The sequence below is a fragment of the Hyperoodon ampullatus genome (genome assembly GCF_949752795.1).
Source record: "Hyperoodon ampullatus genome assembly, chromosome: 18".
Taxonomy (NCBI): domain Eukaryota; kingdom Metazoa; phylum Chordata; class Mammalia; order Artiodactyla; family Ziphiidae; genus Hyperoodon; species Hyperoodon ampullatus.
Window position 1 is genome coordinate 7,179,012 of NC_136931.1, and position 13,014 is coordinate 7,192,025.

A 13,014-nucleotide genomic window follows, 5' to 3' on the forward strand; every position below is an offset into this window, starting at 1 on the left:
AATTCTAATATCATGAGACTGCTTGCTAGAGCTGGTTATTAAATATGTTACTTACAAGCACAGGTATTATTATACTACCAATTTGGACTTTATATCTTGGTAACTGTATTCAATATAACTGGTGTCCTTAAGACTCCTTGGACTTTATTTTATGTACTTAAAAATATTATTTGAGGGCTTCCCTGGTGGCGCAGTGGTTGAGAGTCACCCTGTCGATGCAGGGGACACGGGTTCGTGCCACGGTCCAGGAAGATCCCACATGCTGCGGAGCAGCTAGGCCCGTGAGCCATGGCCGCTGAGGCTGTGCGTCCGGAGCCTGTGCTCCACAACGGGAGAGGCCACAGCAGTGAGAGGCCCGCGTACCACCAAAAAAAAAAAATTATTTGAAAAAGAAGGGCACAGGCGCGGGCCCAGAGGAAGCCCGGGGAGCACACTGTCCTCTTTCTTGTTATGCCTCATGGGAAGAACCACTGAAGGGACCTGCAACATTCTGCCCAAAGCAGACAGACCTGGGGACATCCGAGCTGCCATCAAATCCTCAGGGATGTTTGCATTTCGGAGCTAGGACCCAAGACGGAAACTACAGGAAAGCAAGCCTGGGCTTCCCATAAGCAGGCAGTTCCTCACTGTCACAGTGAGGTGAGGGAACCCTGGAGTGAACCCACACACCCACTCTTGCCCCCTCCCATGAGCGAGGCTCACTGGAGCCAAGGCAATCCTTGGGAAGATAAATCAGATCACATCACTCCGTCACTTTACATTGTATGGCGTCCCAGCTCCCTCAGGATCTCACCCAGACTCCGCTCCATGGCCCACGAGAGCCGAGCCACCCAGCCTCACCCTGTTCTACCTGCCAGCCCATTCCCTCCCTCCAGCCCTCCCCCTCCCCCAGCTTCTGGAATGTGCCTCGCTCCCTCCAGCCTCATGGCTTTTGGCCATGCGGGTGCTTCTGCGGGCACTGCACTGCCTTCTGCTCCTTGCCCAGCTGATGCCCGTTCCTCCAGCATCATCGAGAACAGAAAGCACCCTGCTTCTTTTAACAGAGACAGTGTAATGTAGCTGTTGACCAGGTATTGCGAACCCAAAAGACAACATGGGGACACTAGGTATCGCGGGCTAATAGGGACCCAGGGCAGCCACCATCCCAGGGCTGGAGGAGCAAGGGAAGCAGGTGATGATGCAAATGGAGAAGCTTGGAGGGGGACGCGGTGCTGGGCCCGAGGCCTCTGAGGCGGGGCCGGCCAGCTTGTGAGCCGCAATTTAAACACCAGCTCCCTCGAAAGGGGGCCCTGAGGGTGGTAACCTCCCTGCCCTCCAGAGCGCTGTCACAGGTGGTAACCGGTGTGCACATGTGCTGGTGTCCACCTGCCCTTACTCTCCCCACCAGACCCCCGAGAACGGTGATTATGCTGCGTTGTACTAAGTGCCCCCCAGAAACCCTGTTGACAGAATCATTCCTCAGGGACGGTGTGTCGGAAGCTCCTTTCCTGGCTGGACTGGGTCTCTCCCAGGTTATCTAAACTCTCCTTGATCTTGAACCTGGGCTGGGACTAGAGTGACCAAGAGGGGCCACGCTAGGTTCCTGTTGCAGGACTTCGGGTGGCGCCCCCTCTGGGGGCCATGAAGGTGCAGGGTCAACCCTGAGAGGGAGCATCACCTTAAATTCTTCACCTGGGGCCCCTCACGGCCTCACCTTGAACGCTAGGCCCTGCCTTGGACCCTGCCAGGCAGGTAGTAGGGCCCCGTAAAATGTGTTGAGTGAACGAATGAGCCCAGGCCTCCGTTTTCCAGGGGAAAACAGCCCACTTGGAGTAGCGAATTCTCTAGGTCATCTCTTGGCTGAGAAGGGCTATTCTGCCTTTGAAAATTCCCTCTCTTAGGGCTTCCCTGGTGGCGCAGTGGTTGAGAGTCTGCCTGCTGACGCAGGGGACACGGGTTCGTGCCCCGGTCCAGGAGGATCCCACATGCCGCGGAGCGGCTGGGTCCGTGAGCCATGGCCACTGAGCCTACGCATCCGGAGCCTGTGCTCCGCAACGGGAGAGGCCACAACAGTGAGAGGCCCGCGTACCGCAAAAAAAAAAAAAAAAAGAAAATTCCCTCTCTTAGATGGCACATTTTATATGTTTTTTATGATTAAAAAACATTTTTTAATGGATAAAAATGCCCCTACCAATAATAAGCCTCTTGGTGCTGTGAGAAGTGCCCCTGCTTTGGAGCCAGACTGCCTGGGTTCAAATGGACGTGATTCTACTTCCTGGCTGTGTGGCTTTGGGCAAGTCACTTTACCTCTCTGAGCCACAGTTGCCTTGCCTGTAAATGCAACTAAAGCCCCAGCACAGTACCTGGCACATGGCAGATACTTTATACAAGTCAGTTTCCTCTTGTTGTGAGCCCTGATCACACCTCAAACACAGAGGACCTGCCTCTCTGAGTGAATGGGAGTGAACCAGGGTGGGGCTGGATCAAAACCAAGGCTGAATAATTCAAAAAGAGACATGTACCAAAATGTTCATTGCAGCTCTATTCACAATAGCCCGGAGCTGGAAACAACCTAAGTGTCCATCATCGGATGAATGGATAAAGAAGATGTGGCACATATATACAATGGAATATTACTCAGCCATAAAAAGAAACGAAACTGAGCTATTTGTAATGAGGTGGATAGACCTAGAGTCTGTCATACAGAGTGAAGTAAGTCAGAAAGAGAAAGACAAATACCGTATGCTAACACATATATATGGAATTAAAAAAAAAAATGTCATGAAGAACCTAGGGGTAAAACGGGAATAAAGACACAGACCTGGGCTTCCCTGGTGGCGCAGTGGTTGAGAGTCCGCCTGCCGATGCAGGGGACACAGGTTCGTGCCCCGGTCTGGGAAGATCCCACGTGCCGCGGAGCGGCTGGGCCCGTGAGCCATGGCCGCTGAGCCTGTGCGTCCGGAGCCTGTGCTCCGCAACGGGAGAGGCCACAACAGTGAGAGGCCCACATAACGCAAAAAAAAAAAAAAAAAAAAAAAAAAAAAAAAAAAAGACACAGACCTACTTGAGAATGGACTTGAGGATATGGGGAGGGGGAAGGGTAAGCTGTGACAAAGGGAAAGAGAGGCATGGACATACATACACTACCAAACGTAAGGTAGATAGATAGTGGGAAGCAGCCACAGAGCACAGGGAGATCAGCTCGGTGCTTTGTGACCGCCTGGAGGGGTGGGATGGGGAGGGTGGGAGGGAGGGAGATGCATGAGGGAAGGGATGTGGGAACAGATGTATATGTATGACTAATTCACTTTGTTATAAAGCAGAAACTAATAAAAAAAATAAAATAAAAAAATAAAAATAAAAAAAATAAAAAAAAAAACCAAGGCTGAGGGCCCTGGTCCATGGGAAAAGGGGGCTGCCTTGGGGAAATCCCTCCTGCTCTATGGAGCAGAGAAGGTATATGGATCAGCACTCTATTCAAACTTGCTTAAGCAAGATAAGAGAGTTATGGTCTCACATGTTGGGAATCCCAGGGAGGACACTGGCTTCAGGTTAGGCTGGATCCAGGGACTCAACTAGACCTTTATCAGGTTGGTCTCACTCACTAACCCAGTGACTGGCCGGGGCAATAGGGTACAGTGATTGGCCTTGCCTGACTCACATGCCCTTTAGGGGAGGGCAGGGTTGGGGGCTGCGATCGACAGCCCCACTGATCCAGCTCCCCGAGGGAGGGAGAATGGGTGTTGTCACCAGAAGAAGGGAGGAAAGTAAGATAAATGGTAAACCTTCCGACCTGCCACACACTGTCCTAAACACTCATACTTAAGTCATTGAATCCTTATAACAACCCTTATAACAACCCTACAAAGTGGGTACCATTTTCATCACTCCCATATTACAGATGAAGAAACTGAGGCCATGGGTGTCTCAGGTCACAGTCAGTGAGGGACAGGGCCAGTATCCAGCCCCAGACAGTCTGGCTCCAAGTCCAAGTGTGTCACCACTTTCCCATGTCACTTCTCCCCATCAGATAGAAACAAGAGACGGTTGTCAGAGGGGCAGCCCCGGAAGGAGTCCCAGGGCTCCCCTGGAGTAGAATGGGGAGCAGCTGAGGACAGCAGGTGGCCCAGCCTCGTCACGAAGCCTGTCTTGAGTGCCTCTCGCTGTATCTGGAAAATGCTGGGAGCTCCCAAAGAATTTACCAGAAATTGAGGACACTCCCAGACTCTGCCCCAGGGGCAAAAGTCCTGGCCTGAAGACCCAGACCCTGGCTTTGCACTGCCACAAGCTGGCTGTGTGAGTTAGGGCCGGTCACTGCCCCTCTCTGGGCCTGTTTCTTCCTCTTGCAAATGAGTAAGTTGGGCCTGAATCTCCGTCACTGAGGGCCTGGGCTTCCCCTGGGGAAAAGCTGGGGGTGCACTGCTCTGACTTGTGGTCGGCCACAAACTGCTCTATCCTCAACAGCCCTAGGTGCTGGGAAAGCAAGGTGGCCCCCTCCCCAGCCTGGTCCCCAGCACATCACCGAGAAGGCCCAACCATGAACCCAGCCTCCTTCCAGAAGATGGCCCCTAGTCCCTGGCTGACCACTGCTGGGCCCACCCCTAGCTGGTACCCAGGGCGGTGCCACCACCCCCCAAAGCTCCACCCCGATGCAACTTCCCCATCTGGTGTCTTAGCCTCCTAAACAGGTATGAAAAACTCGCCAGGGCAGGGGCTCTCAACTGGTGATTTTGTCCCCCTAGGGTTTCCAGATTTAACGAATAAAAATGTAACCTTTGGGACATAATTCTACTAAAAAGTTGTGAGTTGCTCATCTGTGATGCAAATTTAACTGGGAAACCTGTATTTTATCTGGCAACCTTATACTCAGGGGACATCTGTCCACATCTGGAGACATTTTTGATGATCACATTGGGGGGTTCTATTGGGAGCTAGTGGCTGGAGGCTGGGCTGCTGCTGAAACCCCACCATGTCCAGGACAGCTCCAGCACGAAGAACAACGCAGCCCAAATGTCAGCAGTGCCCGAGGCTGACACACCTGCCCTGGGTCGTTCCCGAGGCTGACACACATACCCACATGCGATCTCAGGGACTTGTCAGAGGGAGCAGTGGTTATCCTCACGTGAAAGCCAGGGAAACCGAGGCACAGGTTAAATGGCTTGTTCAAGATCACACCCAGTGGAGTCTTCCGCCTGTCTGTGCCCTCTTCCTCTCTAATCACCTCACGTGTTCTTCTAGACAGGGAGCCATGCAAGGGCCAGCCAGGAAGTCCAGTAGGGGAAGGGGGACTGGTAGAGCTATGCAGGGTCTCCAGACCCCACGGGGCTGGCGCTCTGGGTTCCCAATGGGCAGGCAAGCCAGTCCTGGAGAGGGAGGTTCCCAAGCATCACTACCAGGGATGCTGTCAGTTGTGTCACCAGGGGGCAGCAGAGACTTGGAAATGATTCCGTGTGCCTGTGCCCTCCGCTACTGGAAGGCACTGGGTATTCATCCTGACTCCTGGGTCCCACCCACAGAGATTCTGACTAAGCGAGGCTGCATGGGCACCAGGCATTGGTGGGGTTTGTTTTTTTTTTTAACAGCTCCCATGTGCAGACAGGATTGAGAACCAAGGGCTCAATTTTCATGCCTGATTTCACATCAGAATCACCTGGGAGCTTTAAAAAATACCAATGTGGAAACAACCCAAATGCCCATGGATGGATGAAGGGATAAACAAAATGTGGCATATATTATACAGACAGTGGAATATTATTCCGCCGTAAGAGGAATGAAATTCTGACAAATGCTACATGGGTGAAACTGGAACACACTGTGCTAAGTGAATTACTAGCCAGACCCAAAAGGAAAAATACTGTATGATTTCACTTATATGAGGTTCCTAGAAGCAGTCAAGTTCATAGAGACAGAAGGTAGAATAGATGTAACCAGGGACTAGGGAGAGGGAGGGATGGTGAGTTAGTGTTTCACAGGTACAGACTTTCAGCCTGGGAAGTTAAGAAAGTTCTGGAGGTGATGGTTGTACCATAATGTGAATGCACTTAATGCCACTGAATTGTACACTCAAAAATGGTTAAAATGGTAAGTTTTGTGTTATGTATATTTCACCACAATTAAAAAAAAACATGTAATGGGAATATACATGCTGGGTTTCATGATTAAAGTTTAAGATCACTCCACAAAACAAACACAAATGTCCACGGGTCTCACCAGACTAACTAAATAAGACGGTCTGGGAGTGGAGCCCTGGGAACTGATATTTTCTAAGTGTCCCAGATGAATTTAATGTGCAGTTACGATGGAGGGTCCCTGTTCTAAGATTATTCTAAGATTCCAGCATCCAGGAAGAATAGCGGGTGTGCCATTCATTTATCTGTTGTGATGGTTTTAAAACCTGTCCACAAATTCTTTGATGCCCTTCCTCTAAGAGGTGGAGCCTAATTCCCCTCTCTCTGAGTGTCATGGGACTTAGTGACTTGCTTCTAACAAACAGAGAAAAAAAAAGGGAGAAGCAATGGTGATGGAGAAACAAAGGCCTCCCACCAACAGCCATGAGAGGGAGCCATCACAGAAGTGGATCCTCCAGCCCCAGCTGATACCTTGGTTGCAATCACAGGAGAGACCCTGAGTCAGAACTACCCAGCTAAGTCACTCCAGAATTCCTGTCCCGCAGAAGTGGTGAGATAATGTTTGTTTTAAGCCACTAAATTTTGGGGTGATTTGTTACACAGCAATAGCTAATGAATACATCCATTCAGGAGTCATTGAACCATCCATGCATCCCTGTACACACCCACCCATTTATCTACCCACCCACCTCACCTATCCTTTCATTTATCCATCCATCTATCCATTGATCTCCTTACCTCTTCATTCATTTATTCACTCACACATCCACACATCCATCTACCCCTCCATCCACCCACCATCCTAGAACACAGGGCCTAGCACATAGGAGACCCATGTAAATATTTGTCAAATAAACGAACGAACATTTTCTAAATGTCTCCTCTATGTTACTGCCTGAGACAGGCCAGGGGACTTGCCGAGAAACATGACCCTCAGATCATACTGGGTTGGTACCTGGTCCTGCAGGACAAGCCGGGCAGCCCAAGGACATACTCTGGCTCCCAGAGACTGTTGACCACCTTGTGGGGAGGATCTTCCCCACCTGAGCCCATCCAGCCTCATTTCCTCCTGCTGAGAAGCTTTAGCCTGGAAAAGGAAGACTAGGGGGATGGCAGAGCCGCCTGCCCCCCGGGGGGGTTTGTGATGAGAAGATCTGGGCTTTCCTGGAGACCAAGTGGGGCAGCCACAGAAAGGCCGATTTCCTCCTGTGCAGCCTCATTCTCTTCCCTGAGAACAGTATGGAGGCCTGGGCCCTTCCCACCCCACACATGCCTTTTCTAGCCTACTCTCTTCTCATCCCTCAGGGTTACATGCTAGGACCTCAGTTTTCTCATCTGTAAAATGGGAATAACAAGAGTATTTTTAGAGGTGAGATGACTGGGTGCCGGGGAAGAGCCTCAGCAAAGGGCCAGTGGCAGCAAGCACATACTGTGCCCTGGGAGCTGTGATGAGGAGTGCGGAGTGACAGTAAAACCAACGTCCTCCCAGTGGGGGCAGGGCCGCAGGTGACCACCCTCTCCTCTCTGCTTTGCTCACTCTGCTCCTGCTGTGTCATCTCCTCCTGTTCCTCTAACATTCCATGCCCCGCTGCTCCCACCTCAGGGCCTCTGCACAGGCTGTTCCCTCCTCCTGGAAAGCTCTTCCCCAACTGACAGCTTCTCCCTCCCTCCTTCAGGTCTCTGCTCAAATGGTCACCTTCTCAGCGAGGCCTTCCCTGGCCCTCCTTCCTTTACTCTCTCCATCCCCCTTTTGGATTCATTTTTTTCCATTACGTTTATCCTTCTAAGACACTACATCCTTTCCTTACTGAGTTTGCTTATTGTCTGACTTCCCTCAGGACATTGGCTCCACAAGTGGGGGTTTGGCCTTGTTTATTCACTGCTAGATCCCTCACCTGCCAGAGTGACCAGCACATAGTAGGTTTACAAGATGGATGGATGGATGGATGGAGGATGATAGATAGATGGCTGGCTGGACGGAAGATGATGAATGGGTGGATGGATGGATGGTTGGAGGATGATGGACAGATGGATGGATGGATGGATGGAAGATGGATGAATGGGTGATGACTGAATGGATGGATGGATGATGATGAATGGATGGATGGATAAATGAACAGATGTTTAAAGTCAGGATACCGAGCGGGACTTCTCCAGCAGCCCTGAAATCAGCATCTAGGTGTAAGTTCCCCACATTCTAGAAAAAGCCAGCAAAGAGAAGACCAGATCCCAAGGCTTATGAAATGTGCCTGCAAACGTTCTGCTCTCCCCATTTATCACGCCAGCACCAACAAAAGATGGGTGTGGGATGAGGAGGGAGAGAAAAGGAGAAACCTCCCTTCCCAGGCCCCAGGTTCAGCCCTGTCCTGCACCCATCCCCAGCTAAGCCCGGTGCCGCGGATCTTCACGTGGCACCTGCCTGATGTAGGGGGAAGAGAACTGGCAAGAGGTGCCAGGGTGGCAAGAGGTGACCACTGCAGGGAGGCGTGAGTTCTGGGAATCACATGGACACCAGGAAGGAAGCAGGGCCGGAGACACTTTCCCAGTATCATCCCACCCGAAAGCGTTGGCCCCAGGATGAGGAGCCCTCTCCCCCCAACCCCAGGAAGCAGGGGCAGGTGGGAGATGGACCACAAGGAGAGCGAGCTGCAGGGGAACACGCCGTGGGGACCCTCACCTCTGCCCCCACCCATACGGTTCCCCAAAAAGCACACGTTTGGGCTGCCTCTGAGCACCCCTGTGGACAAAAGCATGATGCCTGCCATTTCAGAAAACAAGCAATGCTACCCGCCACCAAGCCATCAGACACTGTAGCCATCCCATCCCGAAGGTGCGCCCTGAAGGGAATTCAGGATGGAAAAAGACAGGATACTGGCCCTAGATAGTGAAGATGACTATCAAAGGAATAATTTCAGTGAGCCCAGACTCTTGCACCATCCCATACACAGAAAGACACTAAAATCATTAACTTGAGATGTCTGGTTTTTGTGGTTAGCAGTAATCTTTTGTAAGTCTTTCTACAGCATTTTTTTTCCCCCGGCAAAAGCTCCTATATATCCTGGTTCCTCCCTTACCTCTTTGGAACCGTCCCTCAGAGCCATCTGAGAGGCTGCCTTCCTGGGCTATAGTCCTCAGAAATGTCCTCGAATAAAACATAACCCTCAACTTTTAGGTTGTACTTTTTCTTTTTTTTTTTTTTTTTTTTTTGCGGTACGCGGGCCTCTCACTGTTGTGGCCTCTCCCGCTGCGGAACACAGGCTCCGGACGCGCAGGCTCAGCGGCCACGGCTTACGGGCCCAGCCGCTCCGCAGCATGTGGGATCCTCCCAGACCGGGGCACGAACCCGTGTCCCCTGCATCGGCAGGCGGACTCTCAACCACTGCGCCACCAGGGAGGCCCTTTTTTTTTTTTTTTTTTGAAGTCAACACCCCTGGCCACTTCTCTGATGGCCAGCAAGAGAAGCGGCAACGACCAGACAAGGGCAAGGACAACACCAGTGGTCCCTTCTCCACCTTCGCCGCCCACGGGAGGAGACAGGGACTCAGAAAAGGGAAGAGGCATGAAACGAACATGAAATTGGATGGGAGGCTAAAGTTCTCAACTAGCCTGGGCATTTTGCTACTGAAAGTGTCTTTAAGAAACTGGAAAGAAAGGTTTCAGAGAACAAGGTTTAGCGACAAAGAACACACCATGTTACATGTGTGCTCCATACGTGAGCAGTGGGTCAGCTTCCCTTGCTGGGCCGCCCTGAGGATCACAGGTGCTCAGCTCGGCAGAGCGCACGCGGAGGTCTCAGGAAATCGTTGAATGAAGGGACATTAAAAACAAAACAGTGGAGCTAGGAGTGCGGGGGTGGGAGGGGTCAGTAGAGGGAGCCTACACACCCGCCTCCCTTGGCCGCCACTGTGGGGAAGGGCCACAGCCTGAGCTGTTTTACACCAAGACATCTCCCAGACCGCAAGACGGGAGCGTGTCTGGGTGACAGGCTTGGGGGCAGGATGGAGAGCTGGAGGGCCCCCCTCCCGGTGCTGGTACCCTGCCTTCTCCCGGACCGTGCTCTGGGGCACAGGCCCGCAGGGTTCAGGGCTGTTCTTCCTGCTTCCCTCAACCCTGCAGAGCCTTCCCTGCCCGGGGGGTCTCCAGTAGCTGCAACACGTGCTGCTGGAAGCGGGGAGGGGTCTCCATGGCAACACTGACGTCATGGACCTGGAGTCCCTGAACGCTGCCTCCCGCCCCCACCAGGGCCTGGTGCAGCCCTAGCCTCATTCTGCAGCGGCTGGGACCTCAGGGGCGTTGGAGCTGCCACCCTGCCCTCCGCTGGCTCTCGTCCTGGCCACCAGAGGCAGACAGCTGTGAACCGGGCCAGCCAGGTCTCACCTGCTCGCCGCCTTCCTGATGCCCCTTTGTCCTCAAAGCACTCTCAGCTGGCTGCTAGCTCAAGAGACCTTACTTCCTGTTTCATGAACAGGAAGCCCCGGAGAAAGCACATCTTTTTTTTTTTTTTTTTTTTTTTTTTGCGGTAGGCGGGCCTCTCACTGTTGTGGCCTCTCCCCTTGCGGAGCACAGGCTCCGGAGCACAGGCTCAGTGGCCATGGCTCACGGGCCTAGCCGCTCCGCGGCATGTGGGATCCTCCCAGACCGGGGCACGAACCCGTGTCCCCTGCATCGGCAGGCGGACTCTCAACCACTGCGCCACCAGGGAAGCCCCGAGAAAGCACATCTTAATACAATGTGGGAGGTGAGGTGCTGGCCTCAGCCCCCAAATGCTAACCGCGCCTGAGGACTGAGACCTAAGGGCCTGGCCTGCAGTCCCGCCCCACACGCCTCCTCCTCTCCCGGCAGCCTGCTCCTCCCAAGTGCCAGGCACTGCCTCAGGGCCTCCACCCTTGCTCTTCCCTCTGCCTGGAAGGCTGTTCCCTCCTCCATCTCCCCTCGGGGCTGGTCATCCCCGGCTCCTTCTCCAGGTCACCTCTGTGCTGCCCGGGGCGCTCCCTCCAGCCTGTACTTCCTTTTAGCTCGATAGATACACCCCTTGATGGAAAATATCTGTGGGATTAGTCTAATGGTCGCCTCCTCCCTCAGGCTGTATGTGGTGCAGGACAGGGTTTACTGTATTCACTCCTGAGTCCCCAGTGTGCCTGGCACACAGTAGGTACTCAATACATTAAAAAAGAAAAAAAAAACAGGCTTATTGAGATATATTTCACATACAATCCACCCAAGTAACGTGTACAATTCCATGTTTTTTAGCATATTTACAGAGCTGTGCAGACATCACCAGAGTCAGTTTTAGAACATGTTCATCACCGAAAAGAAACCTCTGCCCTTTAGCTCTCACCTCTCGGCCCCCTGACCCCTCGGCCCTAAGCAACCATTAGTTGACTTTCTGCCTCCAGAGAGTTCCCTGCGCTGGACACTCGCTCAGACAACTGGAATGTAAAGCATGTGGGCCATGGCTTCTTTCAGTTATCAGTGCTTTCAAGGTTCAGTGTATACATTTTTGCTCAATGAATGAATGAATGGGTGACTGAATGAATGAAAGGCTATGGGAAGCAAAGGAAAGGTGCTCTCCTGGTGGGATGACGGGCTGCGGGAGGGCGGACCTGGGTCTGTTATGGGATCCACATCTAAGAAGGGACCTACTCTGAAGGAGACTATGGCCTGGCTGCCCAGAGACACACTTGCTCGTCTCAACATCAAGATTCCAGTCTCACTGTCCAACCCCTGACAGTGGACGTAGGTCAGATGCCCACTGCCCCTTGGTTCATCGGCAGAGCTCCTTTCCTGTCTTCACATCGGAGTTTTTCATTCATTCGTTTATGCCACAGAAATGCATGGTTATGATCTGTAAGTCTTTTTCTTGTAAATGAATATACTTTTCTTTAAAAAAAAAAAAATCAAAATAGACAGATGCTTGCTTTCCAGGGTGACTTGAGGCCAGACCCTCAAACCTGGCAGCTCTGGACATCAGTTCTGCAGGAGGTCCCCCGCAGGGGGTCCAGCCTTTCCTGCGTGGGGTCCCTCATGGGGGGCTCTGAAACAGAGGGAAGGAGGCGGGGCACAACCTTTAAAAGAATAACATAGTCCAAGGACATGACATATTTGGTTCTAATCAGTTTAGGTCCAAGATGGCGGTCCACTTCCAGTGGACCTTGAGCCTCATTATGCGCTCATTGTGACACATCAGCTAAATGACACACCCACAGGTGCCATGACAGTTCCAAGGCTGACCATAAAGGTCCAGAAGTGGGCAATAGCCCAATTCCTGGAAATCTCCACCCTTTCCCCCCAAATAGCTGGAATACTCCTCCCACCCATTAGCCTATGAAATTACCCACCCCTATAAAAACTGACAATCCCATACCCTGGGACCGCTCTCGCCTTATGAGATGGCCCACACTCTGTCCGTGGAGTGCGTTTCTCTCTAAATAAATCCACTTCTTACCTATCACTTTGTCTCTCACTGAATTCTTTCTGCGATGAGACACCAAGAACCTGAGCTTCATTAAGTCCTGAGACCAGGTGTGTGATCTCAGGTAAAAAGACGTGGGTTCAAGTCCCCATCTGAGGGGACTTCCCTGGTGGTCTAGGGAAGACCCAATACCCCCAATGCAGGGGGCCTGGGTTCGATCCCTGGTCAGAGAACTAGAACCCACATGCTGCAACTAAGAGTTCACATGCTGCAATTAAAGATCCCACATGCCGCAACTAAGACCCGACGCAGCCAAACAAATAAATAAATAAATATTTTTTTAAAAAAGTCCCAATCTGAGATGCACGGTTTCAGCTCTGGGGTGGCCTTGAAACTGAGCAGCACCCTGTGGGGCTCTCCCAGGTACAAGCCCTATCTGTGTCCCCTGTTTCTTGTTTGTAGGAAGTAGGCTTTATTCAGCCTCCTTGACCTTCT